This window comes from Oncorhynchus clarkii, chromosome 7 (assembly GCF_045791955.1).
Source record: "Oncorhynchus clarkii lewisi isolate Uvic-CL-2024 chromosome 7, UVic_Ocla_1.0, whole genome shotgun sequence".
NCBI classification, from domain to species: Eukaryota; Metazoa; Chordata; class Actinopteri; order Salmoniformes; family Salmonidae; genus Oncorhynchus; species Oncorhynchus clarkii.
The window spans coordinates 47,134,599-47,156,550 of NC_092153.1; the positions used below are offsets into that span (position 1 = coordinate 47,134,599).

The following is a 21,952-nucleotide window of genomic DNA, read 5'->3' on the forward strand; positions in this document are numbered from 1 at the left end:
CATTTCTTATGGCCTACTTGTCTAGACATCAATGTCCAGCAACATTTTTAGAGGACACTGCAGAACACCCCAAAAAATGTTATCTGAGTATGTGCTTCATATTACCACATAGGCAGAAGGCCTATATATTCTCATGCGTGTTCTGCTGTAGCCTACATTGACTTATTTTATATGACGTTATATTCCGATAGTGTGATATTTGTTCTACTGCTACATTTTTAGACGACACTGCAGAACACCCACGCACACATACTGTACACATACTGTACACATACTGTACACATACTGTACACATACTGTACCCAGCTGTGGGACATCAATGTAGCAGTAGAACAAATATCACAATATCGGAATAGAACTTCAAATAAAATAAGTCAATGTAGGCTACAGCAGAACATGCATGAGAATATATAGGCCTTCTGCCTATGTGGTAATATGAAGCACATACTCAGCTAAAAACATTTTTTAACCTCCCACAATGACTCTCCCCATCTCAAGTCCATTTAACTCCTGAGAGTCAACTTCTTTAATACTGATCGCTTTTATTCGAATGTCTAAAGTGTGAACAGTGGAATAATTAATTAATCATGCCGCGAGAGGTACCAGTTTTGGGCAAATAGGTGCCGGAACAAACCAAGTCAAATCTGAGAGGTGCAGGATCCTGTTCCTGGTCACTGGTCATACCCATCCCGCACATGTTTTTTTGTTGTTGTCAATTTCCCCTATCCCAGCCATGATGGCTTGAACAATGGTAGGAAAAATGTCACTAATATTTCCTGCAACAGGACTTCTACTATAAAAAGTTCAGATCCGCCTCAAGGCAGATTCCCACACTATAGTCTATACCCACAAACTTGTAAACAGCGGTATCCATTTCTTACCCAAGATTACAGTGTGTCTGCCTCTCTCGCTCTCACTGCACAGTGTTTGTGATGTGCTGTGAGGTAAACCAAGGCGACTCTCACATGTGTTTGTGTGGGACTGACTATGCTGCAGCTGGTAGCACTGGTCATGGTCTGTATTTACGCTGTGGTAGCTGCTGAGGAAGCTGAGAACACCAACCACAAACCACCACTCCACTACAGCAGCCTTGCGCTGCCACGGCACCACATCTCCTACTTCCCCCGCAATAACAAGAGAGTGGCCAGGCTCTGTGGAGAGGACCCGCTCTGCCCTTTTAAAGTAAGAACTGTACTGTCATAGTTTTTTAAATAATACAGGGTGAGCTACTGTGTTATTATTACTGTGTTATTATTCATTGGACTCGCCTACCTGTCAGACCTGCTCTCTCCCTATGAACCTCCACACACCTTATGTTCAAGCCACTCCAAACTACTCCATGGGGGACTGTGCCTTTTCCTCCCATGCACCACACCAATTGAACTCTCTTCCTGATAATCTCAGCGCTGTTCAGACCATTGTTTTTTTTTTTTTAAGCTAATCTCCATCGGTGGAACCTACCATTATGTCCTTACCTCAAAGGCTTTGATTGTTGCTTTCCTGATATGGTTAGATATACAGTATTTGGTTTTTTAAACTATTTGTATGTTTATTTGATTTTATGCACTTTGAGATTATTCTTGTATAATGAAGAGCAAATTTGCAAATGTAATTGATTATTATTATTGTCAGTAATAGGGACCTATGACTACCATGTTTGTTATCATCATACACATGGTGGAGGGGGATTAGCTCATTTTAAGTCTCTTGTCTAAGCAGCCATAGTCTTGTGAACAGAAAGTAAGTTTAGAGCTTAAGCCTAAAACAATTGAAAGCTTACAGTGTTTGACAGTGACCACGTACTGATGTTTTGTGTATCATGGTGGTACAAGTAGGCTGTTTTTAGTGGGGTCTTTTAAGTTCCATCCAAGTGTTTAGCACGTCTTTTAGTTTATGCCTCCCCCTTCCCCTTTAATGTTTTATAACAGGATGCTCTGCTGGATGTGTCGGCCTGCTGGGGCTATGAGAAGAACTGTGCCCCAGAGAACTGCTTTGGCTATCCTGTCTGCACCAGGGTTGACTCCGGATGGTACAATACAATCCCACTCTCTCCATTCACTAACAAGAATATTGTTTCATTTTATTAATTAGCATATTGTGTCAAGCTCTTGTCATACATGTGGATGTGCATAATTTATTTCTGACACTGGTTTGACCTAACAGAGCTCTTCGTCCTCCCTAGCGCCAGCTCATTGGAGGCAGCCCAGGAGCTGTTTTGGAAACAGGCAGACTTTGGTTACGTCAGGGAGCGCCTCAGTGAGATGAAGACTCTCTGCAAGGCCACCAATCCTGTAAACCCTTCCTCCTCTAGTGCAGCTGCACACAGGACTCAGGAATCCACACTGATAAACAGAAAATACGTTTGCAAAACGCTCACATTTTATTTCTAGGGAGACTCGTCTCTGAAATGCACCCACCACACTCGCTTCTGCAGGGCAACCAATCTGTACTTGGACCTGCGGAACCCTCGCAGGGGTCATGAGAGGTCAGTGTACCCTTGGGGACACGTCTTATCTAGAGTCCCATCTGGATTCCTTGTTTTCCTGTGTGCGAAGAATCCTAGTAGTTACGTTTTTATTTCTTACATTTGCTTGTCTCTTCATCGTCATTGACCTGAAAGGCAGGATAGGTGAAAGCAGTATGACTGACCCTCCTCTTGGCCTGATTAAAGAAATGATCATAAAATGAAAGTGTGGTACTCACCTGTGTTTTCTCTGCAGGTATAAGGAGGACTTTCTCCAGGAGGGGGAGATTGGGGGTCTTTTCAGTCTGAACCACGAGCGCTGGCCGCAGAAGGAGAGCACAAGAGCCCTCTGCAGTCCTGGTGAGATAAAACATAGATTCCTTATGACCCTCTCTGAACTGTGAGATTCATATCAAGGTTTCTTCTTACTAAAAACATTTCTCTCTGTAACAAAAGTAAAAAGGTTCAATTTGATTGATTGATGGTCACGTCTGTGACTATGAATAACACAGGCCTGATAACTCTGAAAAACCCTTGTTTTCCTCTCCCAAGGTATGGTGAACTACAGACATACACAGAGCTGGACTTGAAACCCACAGATGAAGAGCACTGTGACATCATCTTTGAGAAACCTACTGTATTCATGAAGCTTGATGCAGGTGGGCACAGTCTTCATGCCTTTTTAGTACAATATCAAATAACACATTCTGTTTGCGTATATATAAATAAAATTAATAGAACATTTATTGATTATTATTTTTAACCTTTATTTAACTAAGAACAAATTCTTATTTTCAATGACAGCCTAGGAACAGGGGCTTTGTTCAGGGGCAGAAAGACAGATTTCTACCTTGTCAGCTTGGGGATTTGATCTTACAACCTTTCGGTTACAAGGCCAACACTCTAACCACTAGGCTACCTGCCTCCCAACATGCTTGGAACCCTGGCAATTTGACTGCAAGCTCATGGGTACACTCGCAATGGCTGCCTGGGATAGTGATGCAATAATGATATTTTGAAATGGTCTATCATCTGATGCTGGGTTGCCATGGTAACGTAGACTGTTCATTCAAATGATGCTAACTGATGTGGCTCGTGAAATGGAATGTATTTGTTGCCATGTCAGTTGAGTTGACTCAACAAACCACAGCATAGATTGAAGGGTAGACTTCCGGCCTTTAGTTTCTGGCATGGTCTAGGTTGAAGATTGAGAAGGTTAAGGCAATATAATAATTCCATGCAGAAGCGTTCGGAAATAAACAAATTCATTGGACCAGCACCGGAGCGAAAATGACTGGAAGTGAATGTTAGCAGTACAGAAAGTTTGCCCTGAAAGTGGAAAATACACACAATCGTAATGAATTTTAGCTAACTAGTCTGCAAACACATAGCCTAACTGTTTTAATGTCATTCTATTTAAATGTCTTTCAGATGATCTATAGCCACTTTATTGTCATGTCATGTTTTCAATACTGATCCTGTAGTATTAGCAATGGCACTGGTCCAATGAATGTGCTTATTTTCTAACGTTAATGCATACAATTATTACGTTGTCATAACCTGTATTTTTTTCGACTTAGGAATGGGTACACTCAAAATGGCTGCCAGTCCAGCTATAATGTCATTAATGACAAGAATGGAGATGGGCTATCTATGCATTCTATTTCTATGGTAGTGACACAGGAAAGCCGAGGTCACACGAAGCAATCTGGACGCAATTGATGTTGTTGCAACAATGTTGCATCTGAGTTGCTCCTTGTGTCACCCCCCCCCCCCCCAAACAATAGCCTGTGACTTAGTTGCATTGCATCACAAGAGATATAATCATTCTATTTCATGCAGCTGACTCTATGCAATGTCCAATCATTGAGCAGAAAAAAGTTGACATGACTTGTCATATTGTGCTGTTCGGAACTTCGTCTGAGTTGTGATGTCAACACAGCTGTCAGTGCTGCTGCAAACTGCGACAGAAGAGCCATGCCAAATGGGAAATGCATAAACAATTCTAAATATCATGGCTAGTCATGTATATGGTCTGCCAGTCAATAAACATTTTAAAACGTAAACCCAGACCTTTCTCTGTCCAGTTTCAACTGAAATTGTCCAACATGAACTGCACTATCTAGCTAGCTTAGCTTGTCGCTATCTTGGCTAACTATCTAGCTATCTTGTTAAAACTTGTTTGGAAAATAGGCAACATTTTGCTAGCTAGGTAAATTGTACAGCCGGCATCTTGTCTATGTCAATGCTGTTACAATTACCAAACGTTTGAATAAACAAATAATAACAGCCTTAACCGCGGTACTGACTGAGATGTGATGGATCAACCTGAATGTGTGTTTTTGGCAGGGTTTAACATGTACCATCATTTATGTGACTTTGTCAACCTGTACATCACCCAGCACATCAACAACTCCTTCAGCAGAGACATCAAAATCCTCATGTGGGACACAGTAAGTGCAATATTCTGCAGCCCATCTCCATTCCACTGACCTGAGACGACTGAAAAAGTGCAAGAAATATGGTGATGGCTTAGCTGGGCCCTCCAATAGGCTAATTAGAGATTCCACCATGTTGCTGTCACCTCGCAAGCTGAATGCTTTGTCCAAAGGTGTTTGTACAAACAGAAGCAAGAGAATGGTTGTTTACCAGAGTGTTGTGTATCGATGTGCTGTGTTTCACATTTGACCACTTGCTTGTGGAGGAGATTAAGGTGAAGCAGTGGGTGTAAAACAGAATGATTTATGGGAAACCTTATCCTGTCTATTGTTCCCCCCTCTGTCTGTGGAGGCGAAGGATAAGGATAGAGGAAGGGAGAGAAAATGACAGCGAGATGGAAAGGAATGGCCTTTCATCTGACAATTGTGATCAAGGTCGGTTCGGTTTCAGTTCGATAATAAAGCAAGGTCAGTTCAGTTTCAGTTCGATAATAAAGCAAGGTCGGTTCGGTTTCAGTTCGATAATAAAGCAAGGTCGGTTCGGTTTCAGTTTGATAATAAAGCAAGGTCGGTTCGGTTTCAGTTTGATAATAAAGCAAGGTCGGTTCGGTTTCAGTTTGATAAAAAGCAAGGTCGGTTCGGTTTCAGTTTGATAATAAAGCAAGGTCGGTTCGGTTTCAGTTTGATAATAAAGCAAGGTCGTTTCGGTTTCAGTTTGATAATAAAGCAAGGTCGGTTCGGTTTCAGTTTGATAATAAAGCAAGGTCGGTTCGGTTTCAGTTTGATAATAAAGCAAGGTCGGTTCGGTTTCAGTTTGATAATAAAGCAAGGTCGGTTCGGTTTCAGTTCGATAATAAAGAAAGGTCGGTTCGGTTTCAGTTTGATAATAAAGCAAGGTCGGTTCGGTTTCAGTTTGATAAAAAGCAAGGTCGGTTCGGTTTCAGTTTGATAATAAAGCAAGGTCGGTTCGGTTTCAGTTTGATAATAAAGCAAGGTCGGTTCGGTTTCAGTTTGATAATAAAGCAAGGTCGGTTTCGGTTGAGATGTTTTTTGTTTTTAAACATTAAATACATTATGTGGGTTGAATGCTGTTACAACACAGAATAAAACAATAATATTAAGTCCCGTGATGGTAAGTGATGGTGTGACTGCCCATGGCTGCTTATCACTTTATTAACCATCCTTTATTTACATGACTTTATTTTAATAAAATATTTCAGTTGTGTATATTACATTTGTTTTATTTGGTTACTTTATTTCACTCCAAGTCATCATCTCGTCTAGAGAGCTGCTGCCTATGCTGTCTGACAAAATAACTATTTTAGTAGTTCTTCAAAGTAAATAAGACATACTTTTATGACTGCTGAATACCAAATATCAGTCACTTAGATCATGTCTTTTCAGGTAGAGATACACTATATATCAAATTTTATTTGTCACATGCGCCGAATACAACAGGTGTAGTAGACCTTACAGTGAAATGCTTACTTTATACAAATGTATGTGGACATGCTTCAAATTTGTGGATTTGGCTACAGTATTTCAGCCACACCCGCTGCTGACCGGTGTGTAAAATAGCGCACACTGCCATGCAATCTCCATAGACAAACATTGGTAGTAGAATGGCCTTACTGAAGAGCTCAGTGACTTTCAACGTGGCACCATCATAGGATGCCACCTTTCCAACAGGTCAGTTCCTGAAATTTCTGCCCTTCTAGAGCTTCCCTGGTCAACTGTAAGTGCTATAATTGTGAAGTGGAAACGTCTAGGAGCAACAACGGCTCAGCTGCGAAGTGGTAGGCCGCACAAGCTCACAGAACAGAACTGCAGAGTGCTGAAGCGCATAGCGTGTAAATATCGCATGTCTTCAGTTGCAATACTCACTACCGAGTTCCAAACTGCCTCTGGAAGCAACGTCAGCCCCATAACTGTTCGTTGGGAGCTTTGGGAAATAGGTTTCCATGGCAATCAGCCGTACACAAGCCTAAGATCACAAGAGTCGGCTGGAGTGGTGTAAAGCTCGGTGTCATTGGACTCTGGAGCAGTGGAAATGCGTTCTCTGAAGTGATGAATCACTCTTTACCATCTGGCAGTTTGATGAATGAATCTGGGTTTGGCGGATGCCAGGAGAAAGCTACCTGCCGAGTGAATAGTGTCAACTGTAAAGTTTGTTGGCGGAGGAATAATGGTCAGGGGCTGTTTTTCATGGTTTGGGCAAGTCCCATTAGTTCCAGTGAAGGAAAATCTTAACGCTACAGCACACAGTGACATTCTAGACGATTCTGTGCTTCCAACTTTGTGGCATCAGTTTGAGGAAGGCCCTTTCCTGTTTCAGCATGACAATGCCCCCGTGCACAAAGCGAGGTCCATACAGAAGTGGTTTGTCAAGATCAGTGTGGAAGAACTTAACTGGCCTTCTCAGAGCCCTGACCTCAACCCCATCAAACAACTTTAGAATGAATTGAAACGCTGACTGCGAGCCAGGCCTAATCACCCAACATCAGTGCCCGACCTCATTAATGCTCTTGTGGCTGAATGGAAGCAAGTCCCACAGCAATGTTCCAACATCTAGTGGAAAGCATTCCCAGAAGAGTAGAGGCTGTTATAGCAGCAAAAGGGGTACCAACTCCATATCAATGCCCCTGATTTTGGAATGAGATGTTCGATGAGCAGGTATCAACATACTTTTGGTCATGAAGCAACTGTTCTCTAACCCTCTTGGTCACGCATTCCAATAACCGCTACATTTCAGTTTTCTCCTCCCCACTCAGACCACTCACAGAAAGTCTTAGCAAAATTCACGCTTGATAATTTTCTCTTTGTTAAGAAGCTATTTTTGTTTCTTTTTGACAATTTAAATTTAAAACTACAGTAAGATACTTAATTTTTACCCAGATATGATTTGATATTCAGATAAAATTGGCTGCATTGGACCTTTAATCAGGTGGCTGACTGCTGGGAAAGTACAGTTCTAATGAAACATACACCATAATTCAAAACAGTGTTTCATAATACTCTTCATGAAATCTGACATGAAGTTTAGCCAGTCCGATGAAGCAACTGAATTTCAAAGTCATCTTTCTGATGTCTTTTTCTTCCTTGTCCGCGTTTTGACAGATATGGGGATCTGTTCAGTGAGACCTGGAAGGCTTTCTCTGACTATGACATCATCCATCTGAAAACTTTTGACACTAAAAGGGTAAGAGAGAGTGTGTGTGTGTGTGTGTGTGTGTGTGTGTGTGTGTGCGTGTGTGTGTGTGTGTGTGGGTGGGTGGGGGGGGGTCGTTCATGGTTGTATAACGTATCCATTACCTTGAAACCCTGCTCCCCAGGATGAGATATGGGCTGTTCTATAACACACCTATGGTTCGTATTCTGTCTGTATCTCTTCATGTGTAATGAAAATGTAGAGATAGGATTGCGCCGCCAATGAGGAAATCGGAATCCATTTGAGCTGCTTGGGTTGTCCCTGCCTTTCGGACTCCATGCCTTCCTCCGTACCTTCTCTTATTTTGATCACATAGGCTTTATGTCTGTGTTTTTTTCTTTCATGTTTCTCGCCTCATCATGCAATTTTCTTTTATCATCTGTTATCCAGTTTGGTCATAACTCATAGCATGCCATTTGGGTCAAATATTTATGCTATGTACTCATCATCTCCAGCCCTTAAGTTATTTAAATGATAATTTCAAGGAGATTTGTGTAAAGATGGTATCATTTAAATACTTAGGTCTAGGGGGGGTCAGCCTTGAGGTGTGAAATATTGATAGGTTAGCCTCATATCTGATGCCTTGGATTGCTCCTGCTGCTTATGTCATGTTTATATTCATGTGTTTATATTTATGACTGCTTTGCTCTGGCCTGTAGGAGGGAATCGTAGACCTGTGCTTGGCATGGCTTTAAATGTCTTTCTGTGTGGGTATGGAATGTGTTTGGATTTGTCAGATTTCTATCCAAATACAATTCTCACTGTGCATCTGTGCGTGTGTGCGAGGGACATTGTGTGTGTGTGTGACATTGAGTGTGTGTGTGTACATGCATGTGTGCGAGGGACATTGTGTGTGTGTGTGTGTGTGTGTGTGTGTGTGTGTGTGTGTGTGTGTGTGTGTGTGTGTGTGTGTGGGACATTGAGTGTGTGTGTGTACATGCCTGTGTGTGAGGGACATTGTGTATGTGTGTTTGTGTGTAAATGCGTGTACATGCGTGTGTGTGAGGGACATTGTGTATGTATGTGTGTGTGTGTGTGTGTGGGACATTGAGTGTGTGTGTGTGTGTGTGTACATGCGTGTGTGCGAGGGACATTGTGTGTGTGTGTGTGTCTTTGTGTGTGTGTGTACATGCGTGTGTGTGAGGAACATTGTGTATGTGCACGTGGGACAGACAGATGGAGCTAATGGATTTGTCTTGGTGTGTAAATGGCAGGTATCTGACTGCCACAGTGAAGTGATGTTCAGGGCCTTCTCCCAGTATGTTCTATATCGACTCAACATTCCACAGGATGGACCCAAGGTAAGGAATACTGACCACACATGCAGACACACACGCATACACACACACATGCACACACACCTTTTCTTCACTGGTCTGTAGCTCACCGATACAGGCTTTACTGGTCTTTACGACCCCAGACTGAGTGCATTTGACTGTATCTTTACGACCACTGAAGACGGTTGCGAGGATGCAGCTCATTGTGTATTCTCGGCTGATGCTAAGAATATGCTAACAGCCTTCCTGTGAGATGGCAGTGCTTGCGATACCGTCTCCCAGCTGAATAAGAGGTGTGCCCGGCCCTGACCCCCTCTCAGCTCCTCTCAGCTCCTCCTTTCATCCCTCTGATTAATGGTTCAGGGAGACAGCAGACTGCTCCTCTCTACCATTGTGTTCTACTCATCACAATATCAGCTCTCCTTATGCACACACTGCTGTTTCATGTCATCCATCTAATATGCTTTTCTAGTTGGGTAACTGCATGTATTTGGCATTATGTGGTGGTGTGTTCCCTCTGGGTTTCTCCTGACAGTCTGTGTGGTTTGTGGCTGATCACTTTCACAGTTTCTCTTTTTTTAACATTAGGAGTTGTCTTCCTGAGGCTATTTCCAACTCAGATGGTACAATGCCAGTGAGACTGAAATTGAGTTTTGTAGGACTTTTAGCCACTAGATGGTGATGCTGTATAGGACATTTACTCTCTCACTTGTTATATAAACCCTCTGTGCTGTAGCTCTATGTAATGTGTAATAAAAAAGACTGTAGAAAACTCCCACTTCACCTCTGGATGGGAGCCTGCCCCTTATTGGTTGTGGGAGTTTTCTACAAGTACATCAAATTGAGATTAAGGTCCTTGAAAAGCTATGGATGGGTTTACAGTTGTTCTTAATCACATTCAAGCATTTTGGGGATCTGATTTGAAAAGTATCTGTAGCAGCAATGTTCAAATACATTTACAGGACTTCAGAAGATTTTCTTGCCTGAGTTACCTGAGTTTCATATCTTAGACACACTTTTGCTAGACTTTAAATACAGATGTCATCATTGAATACAACATTCACTGTTAAGTGAATTTTACACGCTGTTTTAATTGGAAGAGAAATGTGTGAAATTGTGGTCACTGTTTCCAGTAATCAGTAAATACTTGTGCACTAACGCCTAAAACACCCCATCAGTGTCATGCCATGCATAATATAGGGGAAGATCTAGGCAATGGGGAAGATCTAGGCAATGGGGAAGATCTAGGCAATGGGGAAGATCTAGGCAATGGGGAAGATCTAGGCAATGGGGAAGATCTAGGCAATGGGGAAGATCTAGGCAATGGGGAAGATCTAGGCAATGGGGAATAAGTTTAGATATTTTTTTATTTTACGACATGTAAAGATGTGACCTTCCATTATAGAGCTTTGATGTGGATTGAGGCATTTACATTCATATCAGTTGTGTTCTTCCGTTGTATTCACCTTTCCTTATTTATATTGTGTTTCTGTGCGCCAATGAAAAGTCTACAAAACAATGAGCCAATCAACCTATGTGTTGAATACGTGGAATTTGATTGTGAGGATACTGATGAATGAATCCTTATTGCTTCTTTTTTATTTGACTTTTTCTCAGGAATAATATTTGATTTGATGTATATTGTTTAGTGAAACATGCATAAAAGGAGTGTAATTGTCCATGATTGTACACCTTTGGATAGTTGTAATTCCAATTTTGATCATCATGATTTAGTGACTGCTTAGAAAATGTATTGATCTACTGGGATTTTAAAAAGACAGACAAACTTTCTGTTTCGTGTGCTTGGACTGTTTTTATGAATGTATTTGCCATTTTGATGGTATAATATAATTTTGATGAATATACTGTATTAATGTTTTGAGAAGGCAACCACATTTTGAAAGTGCATTTACTGTTTTGCAAAAGGCCACAGAGTTCTGGTTCTTTTAGACTGTTTTGAAAATGGACAAAGTTGAATGCTTTTACACGTTTGAGAAAAAAATGTATTACGTGAAATGCTGGAGTTCATCTTTTGCGATTTCTGTTAATGCACCATATCCAATATAGCCGTCCTATTTATATCATCTGACTACTCCTGATCCTTATGCTCCTGGTTTCAGGAGGGGAGGATTCGTGTCATGTTGTTAGCACGCAGCACAGAATATCGCAAGACATTAAACCAGCAGGAGGTGAGTCCAGTCTGAGGCAGCACTGCCCACTTCTCCCTCCCTCAATTGATTTACTGCCTCCTCCAGCTCTTAACTGGCCATTTAAAATCTTATTCAAACTGGCGGAGTAAAATGCCTGTGATTTATGCGGCCGGTGTCTGTGTTTGTTCCTCTCATTGATCAGAGAATGCATCTCACTGTGTTCATACAGCTCACAAACGCCCTGAAGACCGGGCCTTTACTCGAGGTCAACGTGGTGCATTACAAATACAAGTGAGTGTGAACAGTTTGTGTTCTTTAGATGCATTATTGGTGGATAAATGATATGGTGCTGCTGGAGGACATAAAGGCAGCAGCACAAAGGGAATTGAGTAACAGGTGTATTTTATTGTCTGACACACTGCTATTACAGTGGGGTAAATATTGAGTGGTATACTATGTTGGAGTGAAGTCAGTAGGGGTATTATGAGTTAAGTAGTAAGTTAAATGTCATAACTGTCTGTCTTGTCTGTAGGGACGTCCCGTTCCTGGAACAACTCAGGATTACCCACAACTCTGACATCTTCATCGGGATTCATGGGGCGGGACTTACTCACCTGCTCTTCCTCCCTGATTGGGCCGTCATCTTTGAGCTGTGAGTGACACTGTTCAGTCTGTCTGTGTGTGTGTAAAACAGCTTTATGTCTTTGGGTTTTTTTGGGTCTGTGTGGGTCTGTGTATCTGTCTGTTCCATTGGATCCTTGTCTGTCTGTCCGTCCTTCCATGCTCTTTGAATGGTGAAGTACAGGCCAACAGAGCAGAGCTCTCCCTGTGCCGTCTGTGCTGGATATAGTGCTATCTATGTGATGGGTCTGGCAGCATGCTGTGCTCTGTTAGCCCTTAGCCATGAGGTGCAGCAGTGAATAACGGCCTAATTAAACAGGCATTCATCAGGCCGGGCCATGCAGGGCTGGGAGGCATACTGAGAGAAGAGAGTGAGAGCAGGAGATAAAGTGTCTGCATCTGTTCTCCACAGATATAACTGTCAGGATGAGAGCTGCTATCGAGATCTGGCTCGGCTGCGGGGGATCCGATATGCGACTTGGCAAAAAAGGGACAAAGTGCTCCCAGAGGATAAGGTGGGACACTCCAGTACCGCTCCTGCCACCTCCACCTAACTCACTGCCCCAGGTCCCCAGAGACACCTTACCAATCCTCACCTGTAGCTGCAGCATGTACCACCAGACTCATCTGTCATTTTGTCTTTAGTATATACACTTGCGTTGCCTCTCACAGACACTCACAAATCACCTTGCAGACCTGCAGTGCGGTGTTCATAACGACTCTTTCTTTCACCCCGCCCCACACACACAGGGTCACCATCCCACCCTTGGGGAGCATCCTAAATTCACCAACTACTCCTTTGATGTGGAGGAGTTCGTGCGTCTGGTGCTGAAAGCAGCAGACTTCGTCCTGAACCACCCAGAGTGGAAGCCCCGGCTCAGCCGTGATGAACTGTAGGCCCCCAGCAGCAGACTTCGTCCTGAACCACCCCGAGTGGAAACCCCGGCTCAGCCGTGATGAACTGTAGGCCTCCAGCAGCAGACTTCGTCCTGAACCACCCAGAGTGGAAGCCCCGGCTCAGCCGTGATGAACTGTAGGCCTCCAGCAGCAGACTTCGTCCTGAACCACCCAGAGTGGAAACCCCGGCTCAGCCGTGATGAACTGTAGGCCCCCAGCAGCAGACTTCGTCCTGAACCACCCAGAGTGGAAGCCCCGGCTCAGCCGTGATGAACTGTAGGCCCCCAGCAGCAGACTTCGTCCTGAACCACCCAGAGTGGAAGCCCCGGCTCAGCCGTGATGAACTGTAGGCCCCCAGCAGCAGACTTCGTCCTGAACCACCCCGAGTGGAAACCCCGGCTCAGCCGTGATGAACTGTAGGCCCCCAGCAGCAGACTTCGTCCTGAACCACCCCGAGTGGAAGCCCCGGCTCAGCCATGATGAACTGTAGGCCCCCAGCAGCAGACTTTGTCCTGAACCACCCCGAGTGGAAGCCCCGGCTCAGCCGTGATGAACTGTAGGCCCCCAGCAGCAGACTTCGTCCTGAACCACCCCGAGTGGAAACCCCGGCTCAGCCGTGATGAACTGTAGGCCTCCAGCAGCAGAAGGAACACAGGACAGTTAGGTGAAGTCAAATCCCTGGACTCAAACACAGCCATCTTAGAAATCTAAAAGTACATTTTAACAATGAAGATGTTGTATATTATCAAGGTAAAATGTAAGTTTACAACCTCGCTTTTCAGCTATTTATTACCTGCCAACACAGCCCAGGGTACATCTCAATAGAGATAATGAAGACCAATCAAATGGCCTTGGCAAACCTTATGAGTGCCTGCTACCATTTCCCTTGCTAGAGAAAAGTATATACTCCTTACAACAATTGCCAAATTTGTATTACATGCTTCCACTGGTGTGTTTGCCAGAAAGAACATTTGTTTCATTTCTAAACAATGTGCTTATTTCTGCATTTTCTGATAAAGTTGTGTGTGACAGACAGGGATGTACCTTTCAGCATGTTGTGTATGTACCAGTTTGAACAACACTTCAGACTGGTCTTTGCAGGTGTTTTGTAGTCCCTATCGCACACAAACTATCGAATGAATCTAAAGCTCAATGTTTTATTTAGGAGAAAGGGAGTCAGACCTTTTGGTCGATGTTTTGCAAATACTTGTGAAGTCATTTTATATTTCAAGGCCATGGAAACATTTTGAAATCAATATTTTCAAACGAACTGATCTTTTTTTTGTGTGTGCAATTTAACCCTAAAAGTGGCAACATATTTTTGTTGATGACCAAATTGGTAATGATTGCAAAGTAACACCTGTCAAGCAGTAAAATAATAAAATAAAAACCTTCTGTAACACAAGTAAATACATTTTTAACACATTTATAGTCAAGTTTATGTTAAAAAATATATGTTTTTGTGTGTCATGTTTTTACCCGTTATTTTAATAAATTTCACCCATAGCAACTGAAAAAATGTGTTGTGATTCTGTGATACTCAAGGGCTGAGAAATTACAGATTGAGCCAGTCTGACATACCGGTACGACCGATATGGGCAGCCGATATGGGCAGTATGATCAGATTTTTGGAAAGCTATGGGCTGTCAACTCCGTTCCAATTTAATCTGAAAGATGAGACTCTCACCTTGGTATAGAGATTGACTGGAAGCTTAATATGCATTTACATTTTTTGGGGGGAGTGGTGCCATATGTATATCTTTTCAGGGTACATGCATTGACTTCTGTGCTAAATGTGATGCTTTTATGACAAAGTGCGCACTTGAATAACATTTTTCAGAAAGATTATTTTTTATTTATTCCATATTAAAACAGAAATCATAGTAAATTGTGTGTTTTTTCGTCAGTAACTAGTTGCTTGACAAAGTCTTACAGTTCCGGAAGGATCAAAAAAAGGGTTTATAAATTATGTTTTTGACACTTGGGGTCCAAATATACCCGTTGGCGCTAAGCATCAGTGATTTTATTAATCATAATTTTAGTCAATCTTTGATGGTGACCACGAACAGAAACGCTCTGAACTTTTCCAAAATAATTGCTGATCTCAAACAGTTATTTTCTGTGGGTTTCATTATTTTAGTTAGCTGGGGACTGGGGAGGAATGTCTCCCCACAAAAGGGCACTGTTTCAGATCTTTCTGTAAAAACCATAAATCTGTCTGACCTCAAAACCACCAAGCCTGTGCTATCGGTGACACCGGTTCACCGCTAGATGGCAGCAGAACACCACACATTAGTCAACAGATGAGTTTATTTCAGGATTACACAGCAGAGGATTGCACGATGTGTGGCACTGCATTGATTAGCCTGAGACTGCTTTCTTTATATAGTCTGTTGAACTCCTGTGTAATCTGGGTCAGGATTTATTCAGTTGATTGATCATATGATGAATGACAGATAGCCTGATTCATATTTAAGAGCTAGCCTATGTTCTAAAGGATTGTCAGGAGTTGTACCCCGTTCACAACACTAACACAGAAAATATCATGTAGGCAGGCCTATCTGAGCTGCTCTTGACAGATGTTGTGGCTGAACTTTCCCAATATTGACAGACTGTCTGGGATGAACACTATTTATGGGTCGGCTAAGGTTACGGCCAGTAACCTCAAATAAAATAAGAATCTCTATGCAGCGGATGAAAAGTGGGGAAACCAAGATGTATGCCCTCAATAACCTTCATGGCAGCAGAGAGCAGAAGGGTATCCTACGAAGCAAGTTAGATCTACTCCGGGTTTTCTAAAGCAAACCAGTTTCAGTTAGCTTCTCACTCAAGCTCGTGCTTCATCTGCCTACGATGAAGGCTCGTCCGCCTGCCGCTTGCAGGCTTCTAACTGCAAGCGCAGTTCTGCTGAGAGAATGATGAAACGTCAACCCATGGGTGAGTTAGTGCCACATTTTCATTTGTGACAAAATTAGACAGGCTATGAGGTGAAATAGAATTTTAGAAGTGTTGTCTTTCTTTTATTAGTATATGAACATTGTCAATTAACTCAGAAAATCAAAATGTCCGTTGTGTGTGTGTGTGTGTGTGTGTGGGTGTGTGTGTGTGTGTGTGTGTGTGTGTGTGTGTGTGTGTGTGTGTGTGTGTGTGTGTGTGTGTGTGTGTGTGTGTGTGTGTGTGTGTGTGTGAGAGAGAGAGAGAGAGAGAGAGAGAGACAGAGAGAGAGAGACAGAGAGAGACAGAGAGAGAGAGAGAGAGAGAGAGAGACCCTTGGAAACCCGCGGTGGTCCATTCAGTGAGTAGTGTGTATGTGCGCCTCCTGTGTGTAATTAGGATGGAAGCATGTGCTGGGTGAGTTATGGTCTTTCGGTGCAGTTATGTCCCCAATCGTTATCTATGAGCTTTAGCCATTAGCGCTTATGACAGCGACTTTTGGATATTTTCTTCAGGTGTCCCACATGGTGCTTTCTAAACAGGGCTGCTTGGGTGGCCTTATTTCGTGTTAGAAGTAATGATGTGTGTCTACCCTGGAGGTGTTGAATTACCGCCTCCTCTGTTGCTCTTAATGTGTGCCATATGGGGGGAGAAATGAGCTTGAAATATGCAAGGAGAGGGTGTGCTCATTCAAAGAGAGCCTATGGCTTAATCATGGGGAAGTGTGATGTGCGTAAAGTCATTAAGGCACATCTCATCCAGTGATTCAGACTAGATTAGGGAGAATTATTGCACTGCAGTTTTACCAGTTGGGCTTTTGAGGATTGAGGTTTCACTGCCAATGCAAGGGAAATACACTATATATACACAAACATGTGCAATCTCTATAGACAAACACTAGCAGTAGAATGGCCTTACTGAAGAGCTCAGTGACTTTCAACGTGGCACCGTCGTAGGATGTCACCTTCCAACAGGTTAGTTAAAGCTTCCCAAGTCAACTGGAAGTGTTGTTATTGTGAATTGGAAACGTCTAGGAGCAACAACGGCTCAGCCGCTAAGTGGTAGGCCACACAAGCTCACAGAATGGGACCACCGAGTGCTGAACGCGTAATGGGTAAAAATAGTCTGTCCTCTGTTGCAACACTCACTACAGAGTTCCAAACTGCCTCTGGAAGCAATGTCAGCACAATAACTGTTAGTCTGGAGCTTCATGAAATGGGTTTCCCTGACTGAGCAGCCGCTCACAAGCCTAAGATCACCATGCGTAATGCCAAGCGTCAGGTGGAGTGGTGTAAAACTCATCGCCATTGGACTCTGGAGCAGTGGAAACACTTTCCATGTAGTGATGAATTCAGTGGAGGCTGCTGAGGGGAGAATGGCTCATAATAATGACTGGAACGGAGCCAATGGAATGGTATCCAACCATGTGTTTGATGTGTTTGATGCCAGCTATTACTATGAGCCCGTCCTCTTCAATTAAGGTGCCACCAACCTCCTGTGGATGAATCACGCCTCACCATCTGGCTGTCCGACGGACGAATCTGGGTTTGGCGGATGCCAGCAGAATGCTCCCTGCCCGAATGCATAGTGCAAAGTGTAAAGTTTGATGGAGGAGGAATAATGGTCTGGAGCTGTTTGTCATGGTTCTGGCTAGTCCCTTCAGTTCCAGTGAAGGGAAATCTTAACGCTACAGCATACAATGACATTCTAGAAGATTCTGTGCTTCCAACTTTATGGCATCATTTTGGGGAAGGCCCTTTCCCGTTTCAGCATGACAATGTCTCCGTGCACAAATCGAGGTACATACAGAAGTGGTTTGTGGAGATCGGAGTGAAAGAACTTGACTGGCCTGCACAGAGCCCTGACCTCAACCCCATCGAACACATTTGGGATGAATTGGAATGCTGACCGCGAGCAAGGCCTAATTGCCCAACATCTGTGCTCGACCTCACTAATGCTCTTGTGGCTGAATGGAAGCAAGTCCCACAGCAATGTTCCAACATCTAGTGGAAAGCATTCCCAAAAGAGTGGAGGCTGTTATAGCAGCAAAGGAGGGACCAAATGTATATTAATGCCCATTATTTTGGAATGAGATGTTCGTCGAGCAGGTGTCCACATCCTTTTGGTCATGTAGTGTATATAGGCCTAATGCCACCGTTGGTTCTCACTGCAGTTCAAACACTACCCACAGAGATCATTAAATCAATAAGCATTGCATCCCTTGTTTTGCCATTTAACTAACTTGTCTAGGCCTATCTAGTCTAGTTTGTGAGCTCACTTCTTTGTCATACTATGCTCATGTCTTTTCTACCCAGGCCATAGATTTGATTTAGTTTTCATCATCTATCTCCTCTCTCGTCCATTTCCCCTAGTCTTTTTGCACAATATCCATCAAATGTGTCTTATAAAAAAACATGTCTCACCACTAAGCAGAGATAAATCAATTACAGTGAGCTCATCTTACCTCACCACTTCTACAGGCGTCCAACAAAGCAGGAAAACATTCTCTTTCAGGGGATAAATGTGGAAATATTGATTGAGTGGGAAAAAAATATTCAAGTTATGACCAGATATTTCCATGTTTTTCTCTCCGAGGCAACGATTCTGGGGGGAAATAGTCCCAGAAGGGATACTATTAACCTGGGTCTCTGGAACCCGAGACGGACTTTACTCCACTCTTACCCATTCAGCAGTATTTCTTCCATCAACTCTTTTCATGCCAAATGGGATATATGAAGGAAGTTGAAAGATATTATCAATATAAAACATATGTCTTTATGATAACCTTGGCTTGGTCTCTTTTGAAATCGCTGCTCTTGCTGAATATACCTGTTTGTCTACCGTACCATGGCTTAAATTTAATTTCACATTTAACCTCAAAACTTGATGCCCAGCAAAGTGTTTTTTTTCTCTCAATTTGGTTTGTTCCAATACAACCTGGCCGTTTGTGGATGACGAGATAAGTGCTTTTGATGAAATAATATTAACGGAATGGTCAGGAGTTTGAAATGAACCCATTAGCCGTTTTCACTCTTCTGCTAAAAGGCCCCACATCCACATCGCTGAACGCTGGGTTCATATTCCTGAAATCACATTAGCTGGATTTTCACATATTTATGTCAAAATATCTTGACATCATCCAGCTGGAGATCACGTTGAATCCAATAACATTTTGGTGGCTGATCTGATCTGACAACTGAGCCAACGCAGACAACAGCGGATTTTTAGTCTTCACGAGGGAGCTGGCCATGGTGCTGAAGTCCTTTCGAGCGCCTCTTTCCGCGGTCCTACATTGTGTTCATTCATGTAGGCTACCTCTATTGGAAGAAGTAGAGCCATCCCTCTGTTGAGTCAGTGAGGGAAACTGCAACATGACATCAATTAACATTTTGAAGCCTGTAGTGTTTGGTGTTTCAGCGCTTCCCATGGTTATGTACATACTACCTCAATTGTGCCGACCAACCAGTGCTCCCGCACATTGGCTAACCGGACTATCTGCATAGTGTCCCGCCACCCACCACCCGCCAACCCCTCTTTGACGCTACTGCTACTCTCTTTTCATCATATATGCATAGTCACTTTAACCATATCTACATGTACATACTACCTCAATCAGCCTGACTAACCGGTGTCTGTATGTAGCCTCGCTACTTTTATAGCCTCGCTACTGTATATAGCCTGTATTTTTACTGTTGTTTTATTTCTTTACTTATTTATTGTTCACCTAACACATTTTTTGCACTATTGGTTAGAGCCTGTAAGTAAGCATTTCACTGTAAGGTCTACACCTATTCGGCGCACGTGACAAATAAACTTTGATTTGATTGAAAGTAGCACATGTTATATCTTCTTAGGCATATTGAAAATGTATGTTTCATGCAGACAGGTAGATTCATAAATGTTGGACTAGTTTTAGTCCAGGTTAGGCCATTACCTCATCAGACCGAGATAATGAGCGACCATGAGATTAGGTGATATGTGAAGACTTCACTTCGCTTCAACTGCAACCTTACAGCTCACATTCTACCCCCCCCCCCCCCCTCATAAAAAAGAAAAACCGTCCAGCCCCGAGCTTCGCGAGGTTGTTTTTGGTAAATATTTTATTAGATAAATGTCTAGACAGGGGAAGTGTAGACTACTCGATGATGGAAAGTAATCGCCACGAGAGATTGATTGCACTAGCTGAATTGCACCGGCCGGGCCTAGCCACGTGTTTATCTGAGCACACTCAAAATGTATTTTATTTCATGCTCTCTCCATCAAAGCTTCAGTATTGCAACATAGGCTAACTGTAGGCCTATGTTTCGCCTATTCGATCAATGTAAAGCAAACTGTGTAGACACAGTGAACAGAAAGACAAGGCACTCCATATATGATATGCCCTCGAATCTCTGACGTGGTAAAACATCTGCAGCATATCAAGTCCTGCAGCCGATCCTCCTCTATTTGGGTCGTTAGCGGACATCGACCTGGCCAAAGCCTAATGACTATAAATACAGCGCTACGCAATCAATCGCAACGCCTTCATAGAATATTCTAGGGATCAAATAATGGATAGCATAGGCCTATATCTTGGAGCATATCTGTGAGACGGAGTTGATTCAATTTGGTTGTTTAACCACCTTGGGGGTTGACATTTACACACCTACGCGCGCGGGCGCAGAATCAAGTAGGCCTAGGCTGTTGATATTTATCCACGGTTTGTTAAATGATGTTCGAAGTGTGGAAGCGAGCCGGCCTATTATGTGATGCTAAGTGTAATCGATTCAATCGGTCAGTTGAGCAGCTGCCAAGACTTTTGGATCGCATTCATCTCGTCATCATCTCTTGCCTCTTGATTTTCTCCTTGGACTTGCCGATGCCGTCATTTCAGCACATCCCTCACTTGGCTACTTGTAAACTATGACATCAGTGAACGTATACTTGAGACATGGCAAATGGGGCGGGCGCAGCGAAAGTGTTCAGAACCGGGAAGACAGCCTCACAATTCTCATGTCAAATCGATATCAGCTCGGGAGGAGCGCGCACGGGGAGCGCAACTATCATTCTACCATCACCATCACTCTCGCTTCTCCAGCCGCTAGCGGACCCGTCTTACGGGCATTGGCGGGGGACCATTGCCAATAACACAATTAACTTGTGTGGAACGTTTAGAAAACACGAGTCTGTGTTCTCGTGTTTGGATTTATTCACTTTTGGTGACTTTTTTTTATGCCATGAATGAGTAACCTTCCCATGTCTATGTCACTGTCCTCTTTTGGTTCCATCTATTATGGGACGCAGTATAATAACTAGAGGGTGGATCCAGTCGATAACCAAACTCAGACAGCTCACCCGGCTCCGGTGCGGTGGCACCCCGGCTTTAGCCCACCCCGCTGCCAGAGTGTGGCCGGCTCCGCTAGATGGACAGGGAGCTCGAAGGATTGCCTTGTAGTCGGAAACCGGATTCAGTGGAGTGAAGAAAAAGCAACACACAGCAAGCGTGCTATCCCTGATTCCTAAACAATTTGATTATGCCATCGGTTTTATAGATTTAGGTAAGATGTTATTTTTCATTCTTAATTCCTTGCATTGATTTGAATAGATTACCTGCTTTCTTGTTTGTTCCGTGACTGTTCCATGGACTCGGACGCACACGGTCAATGATAGGCTAATGAAATAGGACCAGGGTCAGGAGAAGACTTTGCTTTTAGAAGAGGTAGGCAGGCACTAGGCAGGCTACCATTTGTCATGCCGCACAGAGGGGGGGTGATCGGTAAGGGGAAAATAACTTTGATGTTCTGGTTTTCTAAAGTGTGACCAATCTGTTAAATGACCACTCTGTGAGAGGACGTTTTAGTGAAAAATACTTGAATTAAACGAATTATCTTCACACTCTGACCATAAAAGTCACTTTGGATTCCTGTTTTCTTTAGATTGCTGAATCTAAACCGTTGCACCGAATTGACTGTTTTAAATTAATC

At 43.1% G+C, this 21,952-nt stretch overlaps 1 protein-coding gene and 1 pseudogene across 1 annotated transcript in view; both read left to right on the forward strand.

Moving 5' to 3' along the window:
- Positions 1-987: 987 nt before the first annotated feature.
- Positions 988-13,055, forward strand: LOC139414286 (EGF domain-specific O-linked N-acetylglucosamine transferase-like; annotated as a pseudogene).
- Positions 13,056-21,476: 8,421 nt separating this feature from the next.
- LOC139414287 (TAFA chemokine like family member 4b) overlaps positions 21,477-21,952 on the forward strand; it is a 46,704-nt gene continuing 46,228 nt past the window's right edge. Inside the window, exon 1 of the mRNA XM_071162196.1 lies at positions 21,477-21,526. The gene's annotated coding sequence lies outside the window, so the exon portion shown is untranslated. The remainder of the gene's footprint in view (positions 21,527-21,952) is intronic.